At 40.7% G+C, this 17,947-nt stretch overlaps 1 long non-coding RNA gene across 1 annotated transcript in view; it reads left to right on the forward strand.

The window, feature by feature from the left end:
* LOC106634252 (uncharacterized) overlaps positions 1-17,564 on the forward strand; it is a 145,006-nt gene extending 127,442 nt beyond the window's left edge. Inside the window, exons 13-14 of the long non-coding RNA XR_010111744.1 lie at positions 4,174-6,548; positions 13,797-17,564. This is a non-coding gene — a long non-coding RNA (uncharacterized LOC106634252). The remainder of the gene's footprint in view (positions 1-4,173; positions 6,549-13,796) is intronic.
* Positions 17,565-17,947: the final 383 nt, after the last annotated feature.

The following is a 17,947-nucleotide window of genomic DNA, read 5'->3' on the forward strand; positions in this document are numbered from 1 at the left end:
ATTTTTGAAAAGAACGCTCTGAAATTTGGCTGGTGAAAAAAGCAAAGACCAGGCATTGCAACCCGGGCTCTGACCTCAACAACGTGTGTCACCTTGGGCAGGCCCCCTTTGCTGCCTCCTAATTTCCCCATCTAGGGTGGAAGTTTTATTAAAGAGGAGGAGGGAGTTTTGAAATCAAACTGACTTGGAATCTTGGTTCTACCACTTGCTAACTGCAGGGCTTTCCTTAACCTTTCTACCTTACCTATCTGGACTCATGTAGCCTCATCTGGTAAGTGACAGCGATATTCTATATCTTTAGGCAGTGCCATATTACCTTAAAGAAGGGCTAAGCACATGTTTGGGGCACTAGAAAAGTAGAGTACCAGGGGAAGAAAAAGTGTGAGATAATCAGGAGGTGTAGAATCAAAAGCTGCTTAAATTTTGGCATTATGAGAGCGTCGTGTCATTCTGAAAAATAATTTAAAAGTACGTAATATATTTAATTGAAAATTATATATGGAATGTATGGGTGTGCATTATATATAGAATACGCTTTGCTCCTTGGAATGCTGTGAGATTGAATGCAATTATACATATAAAATAATTAACACAGTGCCTAGAAGTTGGAAGAACTCTGTAAATAGTTGTAGCAGCTACTGTAGGTAAATGAGTAAGCTGCATTCCAAAAATCTCTGCAGTCCTTTTTTAAGCCCCAGTGTTCTAGGATTCTGCCTGGAGGGAGGATGCTTAATTTCAGATAATAGCTGCATCAGGACCAACATGGGCCAATGGGGATTTCCAAAGAAGGATGGTCCAAAGCACGCTGGGAAAGTTGGCAGGATTTGCCCTAAGCATCACTGAAGTTGATGATATGATGAGACACAGCTCATCTGGTCTCAAACTATCTCCCCCAGCAGTCATGGTACCCAACATTTTGCAACTAGAAGCCCATATCTGCTAACTCACCAAGACTAGAAACCATTCATGATGTCACTATGATGTACATCATTTTACCTAAGATTTACTTATCTACCTATATCCATCCATCCATCCATCCATCCATCCATCCATCCATCCATCCAAACATCAGGAACCTTCTGAAGGCTAACTGCACCATATGGTGGATATGATGGATAGATTTTACTCCTCTTTTGTTGTTGGCACTCCAAATTTGGGATGGGAATTGTCATTGAGCAGCTATTCTGTGCTATCTAGAAGCTTTAGACACATTATCCCACTTAATCCTAATGACGGCACTAAGAGCTATAGATAACAATGTTTATAAGGTAATAATAGCTACGATTTATTGAGTGTTACTATGTACTGGCCACTGTGCTAAGCCTTTTATATGAGATATCACATTTAATGTCCCCAAGAGTTTTGAGAAGAACTCTTATTTCTTTGATTTACCATTATTGCCCAGGTTCAGAAAGGTTAAGTGACTGGCCCAAGGTCACATGGCACGTTAGAGGTCAAAGCAAGCCTCTTTCCCTGGTCTTTGTAATTCCAGGTTGGTCACTGTCTGCTTCACTGTGCCTCTAGTTAACTGATTTTCTCTTGGAGGGAGGCATGCGGGCTCCCAACCTCACTAGACAATCATGGGAGGAGGAAAGATGAGAGCTTTCTCACAGAGTTAACTCTCCACTCCTTGCCCCCTGGGGAAGGGCACGCCCTCCTGAGCATCCTGACAGGTCAGCCTGCACTCAAAGTAGCCTTTCGGGGGGCCCTTGATGGCTCCCAGATGGGGACGCACACAGCTGTCAGGTGCTTCCAAGAGTCTCTGGATCCTAAGAGCACTGGCGGTGCCTGTAGGATTAATTGCTTCTCTGGCTTCCAGCAGGGAAGCGGGGTGTGGTAACAGCTTGGCTTGGTTAAGGATGAAGGGGCAGGCACACAGGTGGCAGAGAGCAGGCCTCTGTAGCACAGGATCAGAGGAAACTATGTGGCTGAGAACAGCTCCTGGCAGGTAGGGAAGCCCATGAGGACCTCACTTCCCCTAGAAGGAAGATGTCAGAAGCTGATGTCCTTTCCCCCTGTGCAGTTCTAAAATTACGTAACTGGAAGAGGTGCCACAGGAAAACCTGTTCTATCATCCTCATTCGTTCTGTGTGGTCTTCCTCCTTGTCTTTCTTACAATTCTTCTTCCACAGTTAATTTTTTTCAGGCACCTTCTATATCTCATGCTCTGGAAATACCAAGATGAACCATGCAGACCCTGACCCTATGGAGTTGAGAGTCTAGTGGGGGAAGACAGACATCATCAAACGCTGGCACAAATAAAGGCACATTTATTTACTTGAGGGGTTACATGTTAAGTCACGGAGGCACAGATTCTAGAGGAGCCAGTAGCAGGGCCTGAGCTTGGTCCAGGGTTGGCCAGGAAGCGCTTTCCTGCAGAAGTAATGCTTGCACTCAGGACCAAAAGATGACCAGGTGAAGAGTCACCTCACTCCTTGAAACCTCAGTTTCCTTCTTTGTAAAGTGGGATGATAGTAACACCTACATTCCAGGATATTTGTGAGGATAAACTGAGATGACACAGGTGAAAATGAGTAGTACGGAGTCTGGTGCATAGTCAGTGCCCATCGTATCATGGCTTTGGCCATAGTCCCTCGATGTGAAGTGAAGTTCCCATAGATTGGAAGGCCTATCGTTGACTTAGAAACTGCTGCCCAAGGGACAAAGAAGAATGCAAGCCCACTATGTGAAATGGAAGCACACAGAAAAGGAAGGGCCTCACTCTGCTCTCTCTCTTCTGTGTGTGTGTGTGTGTGTGTGTGTATGATGAGAAGTTTGCACAGAGAAGCTGGTGTTTAGGCCAGGTCCTGAATGGTAGATAGCAGTTTACAAGAGAAAAGGGGGAGGAAGGGTGTCAGAGATAAAAGGAATATCAATGCAAAATGATACAAGGATGAGAATGAGTGTCATCCGCCTTGTCAGATGCCTGGGGAAATTCCAATGGGCACATGGAACAGATCCCCAAACAAAACAACCTTTAATAACACAATACTATTACTTCTAATGGCAATAACGGCAAAAGCAATAATCACAATGACCACAATAGCAACAGCCGTTACCATGCATTGAGAGGTTACTCTCTTTCAGGCACTGTACATGGGTAACTTCACCTGAAATGCTGAAAATAAATCTTGCTCATTCTTTCCTGGGATATAGTGAATGACTTCATGCCCTACATTGTATGGGCTACCCACATAGGTGAGGAATTGAGGATACAGCCATGGAGGATTTTTCTGTTAAACCTCAGAAGGGATGCTCTCAATTTCTGCAAGGCTCTCCTGGGCAACATGAACGGTCCAGACAAGTTCATTCATTTTTTTGTTTTTCTGGAGGGTAAAATGGGGGATAGAGTATTCAGGAGGTAGGTTTAGCTCAGTCCAAGGATGGCTACAAAGAGCTGTGGTAGGTAGTGCTCTGACAAAGGGTTCCCTGTCGTGGGGATATTCAAGTGTAACTCGGTTAATTCCTTGTTGGGGATGTTCTGAGCATGGTCAGAACAAAGAGAAAGGGAAATTCAGGGGGAATTGGTCTAGAAGATCCCTTCAATTCCAGGATGCTGTGGTTTCAGGAAGGCAGGAATGATCTACCATGAAAGGTTTTTACAACAGTAGGAAACATCATCATCTTGGCTTTGCCTGTCTCCAGGAGGCTTGAATGTGATTTGCATAACCACAGGGGGATGGATGTCTTGATCTTTCACAGTTTTTTTCCAGCCCTTAGAATCATTCTGGTCTTTGCTTGCAACCTCCTTTAGAACCATATCCTGAGCCACCTCCATCCTTCTCCCAAATTATTGTAACAACTTCTGAGTAGGTCCCCCTAGCACTCTATAATCTACCCTCCACACAGAAGCAAAAGCTATCATATAAAATAAAAATCGGATATATTTTCCCCCTACAGTTGTAACTTATGACCATGGCCGTCCCCAACCCAACTGGTTCTCCCATTCCACCTCCCCTCACCTAATGTGCACAAACCACTCTCCCTTCTTTTCTGACTCGCAAACATTCAGGGCTTTTGCCTTTCCTCTGTCTGAGCCCTCTTCCCCTAGGACTTTGCAAGGCCAGTTTTTTTCTCATCATTAAATTCCCAGCTCAACTGTCACCCCAGACAGGGCTCTCTGACCAGTCTCCAGTCACTCCATCCGGACGACCCTTTTAATTTTCCTTTCAGCATTTATCTAGCTGGGCCTGGTGATGTGTGTCTGTAGTTTCAGCCACTCGGGAGGCTGAGGAAGGAGGATTGCTGGAGCCCAGGAGTTCAAGGCTGCAGTGAGCTGTGATCATCACTTTGCTCCAGTCTGGATGACAGAGCGAGACCCTGTCTCTAAAACATAAATAAATAGGCCAGGTTTGGTGGCTCATGCCTGTAATCCCAGCACTTTTGGAGGCCGAAGCCAGTGGATTGTTTGAGCCCAGGAATTTGAGACCAGCCTGGACAACAGGTGAAACCCTGTTTCTAGGAAAAGCAAAAATTAGCCAGGCCTAGTGGTACATACCTGTGGTCCCAGATACTCAGGAGGCTGATGTGAAAGGATCACCTGAGCCTGGGAAGTTGAGGCTGCAGTGAGCTGAGACTGCTCCACTGAACTCTAGCCTGGGCGGCAGAGTGAGACCCTGTCTCTAAATACATAAATAAAATAAGTAAAGCACTTTTCAGTATCTTTCTGGAATTCTTATCTATTTGTTAACATATGTATGGTCTTTTTCTGCTGCTGAGAGGTGAAGCCAGCTGGACTTCCTGGCTCGAGTGGGGACTTGGAGAACTTTTCTGTCTAGTTAGAGGTTTGTAAATGCACCAATCAGCGCTTTGTGTCTAGCCAAAGGATTGTAAATGCACCAATCAGCAACTCTGTAAAATGGACCAATCAGCAGTCTGTAAAATGGACCAATCAGCACTCTGTAAAATGGACCAATCAGCACTCTGTAAAATTGACCAATCAGCAGGATGTGGGAGGGGACAAATAAGGAAATAAAAGCTGACCACCCCAGCCAGCGGGGGCGACGTGGTGGGGTCCACTTGCAGGCTGTGGAGGATTTGATCTTTTGCTCTTGGAAATAAATCTTGCTGCTGCGCGCTCTCTCTCTGGGTGCGTGCTGCTTTTAAGAGCTGTAACACTCACCAGGAAGGTCCGTGGTTTCATTCTGGAAGTCAGCGAGACCAAGAACCCACCAGAAGGAACCAACTACAGACACACTGCTATATGTAAGTTTCTTGGGAGCAGGGTCTTGGTTTTTTTTCTTTCTTTCCTTCTTTTCTTCTTAACATTCCCCCTTCCCCTTCCCTTTCCCCTTTCCTTCCTTTCCTTCCTTTTTTTTTTGGGATGTAGTCTTGCTCTGTTGCCCAGGCTGGAGCCCAGTGGCACAATCTCCCCTCATTGCAACCTTTGCCTCCAGAGTTCAAGTAATTCTCCTGCCTTTGCCTCCCGAGTAGGTGGGATTACAGGTGCCTGCCACCACACCTGGTAAATTTTTTGTATTTTTAGTAGAGACGGGATTTCACCATATTGGCCAGGCTGGTCTCGAACTGCTGACCTGGTGATTAAATAAATTCGATTAATATATAACATACATGGAGAAAGATGTACAAGTCATACGTGTATAGTTAAACGAATTCTCTCAAACACACTCCTGTGTAACCAGCAATGAGCTCAAGACACTCAACATTTCCAGCCCCTACCTCAGTCCCCAACCCCTAAAATGTTCTCACATTCCCAAGTCGACTCCCCAAGGGTAACTGCCATGCTACCTTCCAACATGTAGATAAGTTTGTGCAGCTTTTGAACTCTTACGTGGGTAGACTCACACAACAGTATGTATGTTTGTGACCAGCCTGGCCAACATGAAACCCCGTCTCTGCCAAAAGTACAAAATCAGCCGGGCATGGTAGCCGGTGCCTGTAGCACCAGCTACTCAGGAGGCTGAGGCAGGAGAACAGCTTTAACTCGGGAGGCAGAGGTTGCAGTGAGCCGAGATCACGCCATCACACTCCAACCTGGGAGAGAAGAGCGAGACTCCATCTCAAAAACAAACAAAAAAACAAAAAACACAAAAAAACCAAACTACAAATACATACAAAAACCTAGATGAAATGGACAAATATAATTTTGAGTAAAAGAAGCCGGATGTAAAACATACATACTGTGTGAGTCTATCCACATAGAGTTCAAAAGCTGGAGAGACTTATCTACATGTTGGAAGGTAGCATGGTAGTTACCCTTGGGGAGTCGACTTGGGAATGTGAGAACATTTTGGGGGTTGGGGACTGAGGTAGGGGCTGGAAATGTTGAATGTCTTGAGCTCATTGCTGGTTACACAGGAGTGTGTTTGGTTTGGGAGAATTTGTTGAGCTATGCACGTATGACTTGTACATCTTTTACCATGTATGTTATATATTAATAGAATTTATTTAAACATATTTATAGGGTCCAGCTATGTACAAACTGAATCAAGATTCTATGTACATCAGAATCAAGAGAGAGTGAGTTCTTGACATCACGGAGCGGTCTACATTCTAGTTCATGCGGTGGACCTGCTGGGTGGCCTCAGGTAAGAGACTCATTTCCCTTATCTATAAATTGAGAATCCTAACTCTTTCCCCTAATCAAACCCAGCTGGTAAATTCCCCCTTCACCGCTCCCTTCTCCCCTCAAAGAGACAAGCCGTCTTTGCCATATGCCTCTTTCTTTTTTCCACCCAGAGGTACCTTTCAAATGCTGGCCCAGAAAGGTGAGGCAAGGAGGGGCCCTGGCCTCCATCTCTGTGAATCCCACAGCCCTCCTCCTGAGATCTGCAGGGGTAGCATGAAATATTTAAAAGCTCAAATTGAAATCCTGTTAGAGCCAGGTCTTGTTAAAGCCAAGTTCTCCAACCCCAGAACATCAGTATCTGTTTGCTGGTGTCATTTAGGGACCCCGGCTTTCCAAACCATTGACTGAAACTTTCTGTCAATCCAACACTTTTAGGGTAATTTAACTTAATAATACCTTTGTCGGCACTGGCGCCTGTATCTGAAGGGTGATTACCATAGAAGTTATTTTAGGTTGTTTAATGGAATGTAGTAAATTCTCAATTGACAGGGCAGATCCTCAGAATGGCTTTTCAAAGTGTTTACCTTTCAAAGCTTTCTCCCTCACTTTACCAAACTTACTACTTTGAGCCAGCGAAGACTTCATAAATTATTAGCAATTGTTCTCCCCTCTGTGTTCACATGCATCATTAATTCTTTGTAAAAAGTTCAAACTGTCCGGGGCTTAATTGTTATCACTTGGAGAACGGCTAGAAATGGATGCAGGCTGTATTATTTCTGTCAAAAATTTTGACTTATTGCACTTGATATTTTACCCATCACATCACATCCTCGGTACAGGAGAGAGGAAAAAGGAGAGGGGGAGGAGAAAGAACATAAATGCGTTTTCTTGAAACAAAACAAATATAATAATACATATATTTCTAGGGAGAAAAGTCAAGGATTCATCTGACAAAATAATAGTTTTAATCCTCCAAAGAGAGAGGAGGAGGGCAGCATTAGGGGGAAATTTCTATTGTAAATTCTATTGCCTCACACTGTACTTTTATTCTAAGTTTTGAAGGTTGTATAATTCTAGGAATCTAATGTTTAATGATTCTGAGATATTGAAATTTTATGAATCCAAATTCCCAAGGTGTTTGATTTTAAGGGTAAATTAATCCCACCGTCTAATATTCAGGACTGCTAAAAAGTATAGTAGAATTAGAAAGATATTGACAATAACCACAGAAATAGCTAAGCTTTGTTGAGACCTTAACCATATGCAGGCACTGTGCTGAGTGCTTCATGTGCAGCACCTTATTTTATTTTATTTTTTTGTTTTTGCTGATTTTTTAAAATTGTACTTTAAGTTCTGGGGTACATGTGCAGAACGCGCAGGTTTGTTACATAGGTATACACATGCCAGGGTGGTTTGCTGCACCCATCAACCTGTCATCTACATTAGGTATTTCTCCTAATGCTATCCCTCCCCTAGCCGCTCATCCCCTAACAGGCCCCAGTGTGTGATGTTCCCCTCCCTGTGTCCATGTATTCTCATTGTTCAACGCCCACTTATGAGTGAGAACATGCGGTGTTTGGATTTCTGTTCTTCTGTTAGTTTGTTGAGAATGATGGTTTCCAGGTTCATCCATGTCCCTGCGATCCCATTACTGGGTATGTATCCAAAAGATTATAAATCATTCTACTATAAAGACACATGCACACGTATGTTTATTGCAGCACTGTTGACAGTAGCAAAGACTTGGAACCAACCCAAATGCCCATCAATGATAGACTGGATAAAGAAAATGTGGCACATATACATGATGGAATACTATGTAGCAGCACCTTATTTAATCTTCATGTCACTGTAAAGTAGGTACTGTTATTAACCCCTTATATAGCTGGGAAAACTGAGGCACAGAGAGGGTAAGTAACTTACTCAGGGACACACAGCTGGTAAAAAGCAGAGTTAAACTCTGACTTCAGGCCCTGTGTGTGTAGAACTTACGTATATTGTGCCCCATCTCAAGACACTGCTCTTTTGCCCCACCTGGCATGCTGTGGATCAGTGTAGAAGTGATCCACATTGGTATATGAGTCTATTGTCAGACTACCCCTGAGGCAACCCAGCCCTGACCTGCTTTTTGTTTGTGTTGACATTGCTCATCCAGTCCAGCAGGTCACCCTTTCCCATACATTCTACAAGGTCACCTCCTCCAAGAAGGCTTCAGTCCTGCCGCACCATCCTTTGAATCCTCACAACAGTTGGTACCAGGGAAAGAGATAATGAGGCAGTCTAGTAGGCTGGCCGAAAGCATGGACTATGGGGTCAGATCCCTTCGGTTGGGATCTTACTTCTGCCACTAAATCCATGCGCTAAGCTTCAGTTAGGCAAGCCATTTCAGCCTCAGCTTTCACATCTGTAAAATGGATATAACCACCCCTGCCTCACAGAACTGTTGTGAAGAGGAAGGGAGGTGATCCAAGGGAGCTCTGTTTACTTCACAACAGTCAGTGCTCAATACATGTCGGCTGTTGTTCTCTCTTGTCTTGTAGTGATCTCGTACTGAGAGTTTTGTACATTAAAGTATAAGAGTCAGTATTTTTTTTCCTAGTCAACATTTATTTTCAATGAGATTTGGAAATTTCCTTACCAAATAATTCAAGGTGAAAGTATATTAAACTATATTTTTAAAAATTGTATTTTTGACAAGTGACCATTATATATATTTATGAGGTACAATGAGATGTTTTGATTACGTTTATCTTGTGGAATGGTTAAATCAAGCTAATTAACAGATCTATCACCTCATTTACTTATCATTTTTTGTGGTGAAAGCATTTAAAATCTTGTCTTTTTAGCAATTTTGAAATTATATATTGCATTATTATTGTCACCATTCTATACAAGAGGTCACTGAAGCTTATTCCTTCTGTCAGCTGAAACTTTGTACCCTTTGATCACTCTCTCCTCTTTCTCTACCCACCTGCTTCCCCCAGCCTCTGGTAACCACCATTCTACGCTCTACTTCTATGAGTTCAACTTCTTTAGATTTCACATATAACTGAGATCATGCAGTGTGTGTCTTTCTGTGTCTGGCTTATTTCACTTGGCCTAATGTTCTCCAGGTTCACTGAAGCAAATGACAGGATTTCCCTCATTGTAAAGGCTAAATTGTATTCCATTGTGTACATATACCACATTTTTTAAATCCATTCATCTGATGTTGGACATTAAGGTTGCTTCCATATCTTAACTATTGTGAATAACATTTCAGTGAACATAGGAGTGGAAATATCTCTTGGGCATAGGATTTCAATTCCTTTGGATATACACCCCATATGGTAATCCTATTTTTAGTTTTCTGAGGAACTCCCATACTGTTTTCCATAATGGCTGTATTAATTTACTTTCCCACCAACAGTGCACAAGGGTTCACTTTTTTCCATACCCACATCAACTTATTATGTCTTTTCGATAATAGTATTCTAACAAATTGTGATGATATATCATTGTGGTTTTAATTTGCATTTCCCTGATGATTAGCGATGAACAGCACTTTTTAATTCCTCATTTGTCCATTTGTAGATCTTCTTCTGAGAAGTGTCTATTTAGGTCCCTTGCTAATTTTTTGATTGGGTTATTTATTTTCTTGTTATTGAGTTGTGTTTCTTATGTATTTTTTATGTTAGCTCCTTATCTGATGTATGGTTTGCAGATATTTTTTCCCAGTCCTTGAGTTGTGTCTTTACTCTATCAATTGTTTCCTTTGCTGTGCAGAAACTTTTTAGTTTGATGTAACTCCATTTGTTTGTTTTTGCTTTTGTTGCCCATGCTTTTGGAATCATATCTAAGAAATATTTGCCCAGACCAATATTCTGGAGCATTTCTCCTATGTCCCTTCATAGATTCACAGACTCAGGTCTCATGTTTAAGTCTTTAATCCATCTTGAGTTGATTTTTGTATATGGTGTGAGGTAGGGTACAATTTCACTCTTCTGCTTGTTGACATCCAGTTTTCCCAACACCATTAATTGAAGAAGCTATCTTTTCCCCATTGTGTGTTCTTGGTGCTTTTGTCAAAACTCAGTAGACCATAAATATGTGGGTTCACTTCTGAACTCTGTTCTGTTCTGTTGGTCAATGTGTCTGTTTATATGCCAATGCCATGCTTTGATTACATATAGCTATGTAATAGATTTTGACGTCAGGTAGTGCAATGCCTCCAGCTTTGTTTTTTTTGTTCAAGATGCCTTTGGTTATTTGAGGTCTTTTGTGGTTCTATACAAGTTTTAGGATTGTTTTTTCTTTGCTGTGAAAAATGACTTTGAAATTTTGATAGGGCTTGCATTGAATCTGTACATCACTTTGGGTAGTATGGACATTTTAACAATATTAATTCCCAATCCATGAACACAAAAACATTTCCATTTCCAGTCATGCACTCCATAATGACATTTCAGTTAGTCGACAATGAACTGCATAGACAAAAGTGGTCTCCTAAGATTATAATGGAGCTGAAAAATCCCTATTTCCTAGTGACATCTTGATGATCCTGACCCTGTGTAGATAACTAGGCTAATGTGTGTGTGTGTCTCCTGGTTTTTAAGAAGAAAGTTTAAAAAGTAAAAAAAAAAAAAAAAAATACTAGAAAAAGCTTAAAGAATAAGTATATAAAGAAAGAAAATATTTTTGTACCCCGTATAATGTGTATTTTACACTATTATCACAAAAGAGTCAAAAAGTTAATAAAATTAAAAATTTTATGAAGTAAAAATGTTGCCATAACGCTAAGGTTAATTCATTATTGAAGAAAAAATGTTTTAACCTAAATTTAGGGCAGCCTAAGTGTTCAGTGTTTATAAAGTCTGCAGTAGTGTACAGTAATGTCCTAGGCCTTCACGTTCATTCAGCACTTACTCACTGACTCACCCAGAGCAACTTCCAGTCTGCAAGTTCTATTCCTGCTAAGGGCCCTCTACAGTTGTACCATTTTTTATCTTTTATGCTGTATTCGTATTGTACCTTTTCTATGTTTAGATACCCAAATACCATCGTGTTAAAATTGGCTATGGTATTTATTGCAGTTATGTACTGGATGTGTTGGTAGCCTAGGAGCAGTAGGCTCTACTTTGCAGCTTAGGTGTGTGGTAGGCTATTCCAGCTGGGTTTCTACAAATATACTCTATGATGTTTGCACAGAAACAAAATTGCCTAACCACACAGTTCTTAGAACATACTCCCATCATTAAGTAACACATGACTATATTTGTGTCTTCTACATTTTCTCTCATCAATGTCTTATGGTTGGTAGTATACAGATCTTTCACCTTCTTGGTAAAATTTACTCCTACATTTGTTTGTTTGTTCAAGGCATGGTCTCAGTCTGTCACCCAGGCTGGAGTGCAGTGGTGGGTTCATAGCTCACTGCAGCCTTGACCTCCTGAGCTCAAGTGATCCTCCCACCTCAACCTCCCAAGTAGCTGGGATTACAGGCACACATCACCATGCCTAGCTAGTTTTTATATATATATATTTTTGTAGATATATGATTTTGTCATATTTCCCAGGCTGGTCTCGAACTCCTGGGCTCCAGCAGTCTACCCACCTGGGCCTCCCAAAGTGCTGGTATTACAGGCATGAGCCATCGCGCCCGGCTACTCCTAAGTATTTTAGCTTTTCCTTTTGGGACTATTGTGAGTGCGTTAGATTTCTTAATTTCTTTTTCAGATAGTTGATTGTTGGTGTAAAGAAATGCTACTGATTTTTGTGTATTGATTTTGCACACTGCAAATTTACTGAGTTTGTTTGTCAGCTCAGCTCTAACAGTTTTTTTCATGGAGTCTTTGGAGTTTTCTGCATGTAAGATCATGTCATTAGCAAACAGAGACTATTTCCCTTCTTCCTTTCCTATTTGTTTGCCTCCTATTTCTTTTTCTTGTCTAATTGCTCTGGCTAGAACATCCAGTGTTATGTTGACTAGAAGTGTTGAGAGTGGGCATTCTTGTCTTGTTCCTGATCTTGGAGGAAAAGTTTTCAACTTTTCACCATTGTATATTATGTTATTGGTGGGTTTTTCATCTGTGGGCTTTGTTGTGTTGCAGTACATTCCTCCTATTCCTAAAAAAGGATGCTGAATTTTGTCAAATGTATTTCTGCATCCATGAAGATGACAACATGATTTTTATCCTCCTCTTAATATGCCATATCACATTTATGGATTTGCATATGTTGAGCCAAGGATCAATATATTATGAGCATTTACTATGGGATCAGTGTCTGTGTTGAAGGTTTTCTGTTTGTGACATCACTTGACCTTCATGACCATTCTCTGAGCCAATGAATACTCCATTCTGCAAATGATGAGACTGAATCTCAGAGAAGTTAATCATCGTGACAGTAGTGGGAAGCCTGTGTTTGTCCACTTTTCTGCAGTGCCAAAAAGGGAGAGTGATGTCTTTCTCTTCTCCGTGTCCTCCTCCAGAAGCTCAATGAAGAATATCTGGGAGAAGTCCCCTGGCTGACCATTGTCCTATTTTTGGACCTTGGCCAGGGAGGTAGAGACATTGTCTGTCTGTGTCAGGTGCTGGTAAGGAGCAGTGCTTCTTGGATGACTCTAGTGAGGTACTTGGATTTTATGCACCGCCTTCTGCTTGTTTCTCTCTTGTTGCTGATCTTCATGGGCTTCCTTTCTTAATGAGGCAGAAAGAGAGAAGGGCAGGAGTTTCTTCCGGATTGAGGGTATGGGAGGGTGGGAACAGTTGGGCCAGGAGTCAGAACACAGGGGCTTGAGTTGTGGCCTTGTCATCTGTATGACTTTGGGAACATCCCTTTCTCTTTGTAAACACTGGTTTTGATAACTGCAAAAATTTATGCATTAGATGAACATCTCAGTGGCTCTTCCATACTGCTTCTGTTTTGAAGCAGTGGAACCAGCTACTCTAATGAAATCATTATCAGAAAGCCTTACACTTATGTCAGATACAAGAGGAGTGGCTATGGATGGAGAGGGAGTAGGGGTGTTGATTCCACTCCCTCGCCCCACTCTGGTCCCCGAGGTACTTTCAATGAGCACCAGTGTTCCATAAAGTACAGTTTAAAAAGAGATAACCAAATGATCTCTGACCTACACATTTCAGTGCTAAGCGGGTACAGTGGTCTTGGCCATTTGTTTTATATCTGCTTTGGAATATGGCTGTACAGTTCCCCCCCGTTCACAAACCTGCCTCTGCCTCAAGTCCTGTGCGTGGACTCTCAGGTCCCTATGTTGCCATCTTTCTAGATGCCTCTTTGCTTTCTTGCTGAGTGAGGAAGTGCCACTATCAACAAAGGAGGTGAGAACATTTTGGCAAATCATAGCACATCAGAGATTGTCTGGGCTAGCGGTCTACATGTTGGTGTCTTGGTAGCTTTCATGGAAGGAAGAGGAAGGGTGGGGGCCCACCATCCCTGCTTTTACAGAGCACCTGCACTCTGATTTCCTTCCATATGGAACTGAGCTTTTAAAATTAGTTTTGCTTTTAAAATTAGTGTTTTATTTTCCTCTATTTCACACAGAAAGTGGTAGAGACTAATACAGAGGAATGCTGAAGCTGGTTCATTCTGGCTCACAAGAACCTATTGTGCTGGAGAGGATGTGGAGAAATAGGAACACTTTTACACTGTTGGTGGGACTGTAAGCTAGTTCAACCATTGTGGAAGTCAGTGTGGCGATTCCTCAGGGATCTAGAACTAGAAATACCATTTGACCCAGCCATCCCGTTACTGGGTATATACCCAAAGGATTATAAATCATGCTGCTATAAAGACACATGCACACATGTTTATAGCGGCACTACTCACAATAGCAAAGACTTGGAACCAACCTAAATGTCCAACAACAATAGACTGGATTAAGAAAATGTGGCACATATACACCGTGGAATACTATGCAGCCATAAAAAATGACGAGTTCACGTCCTTTGCAGGGGCATGGATGAAACTGGAAACCATCATTCTCAGCAAACTGTCAAACTATTGCAAGGACAGAAAACCAAACACCGCATGTTCTCACTCATAGGTGGGAATTGAACAATGAGAACACATGGACACAGGAAGGGGAACATCACACCCCGGGGACTGTTGTGGGGTGGGGGGAGGGGGGAGGGATAGCATTAGGAGGTATACCTAATGCTAAATGACGAGTTAATCGGTGCAGCACACCAACATGGCACATGTATACATATGTAACAAACTTGCACGTTGTGCACATGTACCCTAAAACTTAAAGTATAATAATAATAAAATTAAAAAAAAAAAGAACCTATTGCGTGCAGCTTTTCCCCTACTCTGTAATCAGTGAAATCAAATTGATAGCTTGGAATTGGCCATGGTGTGAGTATTTACATCATAAAAATTGGCCAACACTACAAATCAGGGTTTTCTCCTAGAAAAGCCAGTTGTTAAACATTTACCGGCCAGGTGCAGTGGCTCACACCTGTAATCCCAGCACTTTGGGGGGCCGAGTTGGGCAGATCACCTGAGGTCGGGAGTTTGAGACCAGCCTGACCAACATGGAGAAACCCTGTCTCTACTAAAAATACAAAATTAGCTGGGCATGGTGGCGCATGCCTGTAGTCCCAGCTACTCGGGAGGCTGAGGCAGGAGAATCACTTGAACCCGGGAGGCAGAGGTTCTGGTGAGCCGAGATCACACCATTGCACTCCAGCCTGGGCAGCAAGAGCGAAACTCCATCTCAAAAAAAAAAAAAAAATTACCAGCATACCACCAGACTAATATTAATGATATAACAAACACTTGTGTACCCACCACCTAGCTTCTAGCTTTGACATCTTGACATGTTGCTACATTTGTTTTAGACCTTTTATTTTAAAGTTAAAATAATACAAAGGCAATTGGTCCCATCTGTATTAGCCTCTACAATCCCATTCATTTGCTTTCTGTTCCAGAAATACAGTCCTATCCCAAACTTGGTGTTTATCATGTTTTAAAAATATTTTTACTACATATGTGTCCATAAATAATACATGGTATTGTTTTGCATATTCTTAGATTTATATCCATGATATTATACCATATGTATCATTCCACAACTTTTATTTTTAAATACATTTTACGTTTTTTTGAAAGGTTTATACATGTTGATATATGTAATTCTAGTTCATTCATTTTAATTTCTATATGGTGTTCCATTGTATAAATATATTAACATTAATTTATTCTTTTTTCATTGATGGACATGTAGGCTGTTTCCAATTTTTGTACACGTGTTCTGGTACACATATGCAGCAGCTTTTAGGATATATACTTAGAAGTAGAATTTGTAGGTGAAAGGATATGCACGTATTAATCTCTGCTAGATTTTGCCAAATTGCTCCCCAAAATGATTGTACAAATTTACCCTCCCACCAGCAGTAGATGAGAGTTCTTGCCAGCAACTGATGTTGTCAGATGGTTTAATATTTTCCAAATGATATCTCTTTGTAAAATGATATCTCTTTGTGGGTTTAATTTGCATTTCCCTAGTTACTAGTGAGATTGTATCTTTATTTATGTTCCTTGGTCATTTATTTTTCTCTTTTATGAATTACCTATTCATTTCTTATGTCACTTTCCCCCTACAGTGTTTTTTATCTTTTTGTAAATCAATTCTAAAAATATATTCTGGTTACTAATTCTTTATGATTATATAAAGTGAAGTTTTTTTTCTGCCAGTACATTCTTTGTCTTTCAATATTGTATGAGATGTCTTTGGCTGTGTAAAAGTTTTAAAATTTAATCTAGTCGCGTTTATCAATCTTTTATTGTATGATTTGTGCTTCTGTGTCTGGTTTAACAGTCCATCCTGAGACTATCTCTTTCTATAATTTATTATAGAAAATTTATATAATTTACTGTACAATTTAAAGGTTTTAGTATTGTCTGTTAGGTCGTTAATCAACCTAGATTAACAATCAACTTGTTTTTGTGTAATGTGTGAGGTAGGGATCTAATTTATTAATTTTTCATATATGCATCCAGTTTTCCCAGTACAATTTAAGAAACAGTTCCTCTTTTCATCTCTCATTTTCAGTAATGTTTTGTAGATTTTAGTGTGGCTAACTTGGATGTGGTTCATTAGGTTTATTTCTACGTATTTGATATTTTTGATGCTATTACAGTTTTATGATTTTCTTAAAATTGTATTTTCAATTTGTTTATTGCTGATATATAGAAATAAAATTGATCTTTGTATATTGATCCTGTATCCAGTAACACTGTTAAATTGAACTAAATTGAACTAGTAATGCTAATAGTTTATAGATATTTTTGGATCTTCTGCATATGCAATCATATTACCAGTGAATAAAGACAATTTTATTTCTTCACTCTGAGTTCTTAAGCCTTCAATTTCTTATTCTTTCCTGCTCTTTTGGCTAGAATACTCAGTATGTGCTGAATAGAAGAAGATAATGCTTGGTGATAGCAGGCATTCTGGTCTAGTTTCCATTTTGTGGGGAAATGTTTCTGTGTTTCACCATTAAGAATAATATTTGTGGCCAGGCGTGGTGGCTCACACCTGTAATCCCAGCACTTTTAAGAGGCCGAGGTGGGCGAATCATGATGTCAGGAGTTCGAGACCAGCCTGGCCAACATGGTGAAACCCTGTCTCTACCAAAAATACGAAAAATTAGCTGGGCGTAGTCGCGGGCTCCTGTAATCCCAGCTACTCAGGAGGCTGTGGCAGGAGAATCGCTTGAACCCGGGAGGTGGAGGTTGCAGTGAGCCAAGATCGTGCCACTGCACTGCAGCCTGGGCAACAGAGTGAGACCCCATCTCAAAAAATAATAATAATAATGTTTGATGTTTCTTTCTTTTTTTTTTAACCAAATTAAAGATTATTCCTCACTATTTCTACTTAAAAGCTTTTAACCATGAATGTCCATTGAATTTTGTCAAATGATATTCTATATCTACTGAGGTGATTATATGATTGTTCTCTCTCTTGTTGAAGTGGAAAATTACACTACATGATCACTGTATTTCTAGAATAAATATCAATTAGTCATGATGTATCATAGTTTTTATTTACCACTGATTTGATTCGCAAAATTATGTTTGGGCTTTTTGCCTGTAAGTTCATGAGAAAGCCTGGTTTGTAATTTTTCTTTTTTGTACTTTTCTGGTTTCAACATCAGAGTTATTCTGGTCCCATGAACAATACTGGGAAGTGTTTTTAAAAATATTATCTGGAATAGTTTGTGGAAAATCAGTGTTATTTCTTTCTTAAATATAAAGAAGAGTTGACTGTGAATTTATCTAGATTTGAGGTTTTCTTATGAGAAGTTTTAAATGATACGTTCAATTTTTTGATAGATTTTGGACTGTTCAGATTTTCAATTTATTCTTTTGTTAGCATTGCAAAGGTGGATTTTTTTTTAGGAATTTGTCCAT

This window comes from Pan paniscus, chromosome 23 (assembly GCF_029289425.2).
Source record: "Pan paniscus chromosome 23, NHGRI_mPanPan1-v2.0_pri, whole genome shotgun sequence".
Lineage (NCBI taxonomy): Eukaryota > Metazoa > Chordata > Mammalia > Primates > Hominidae > Pan > Pan paniscus.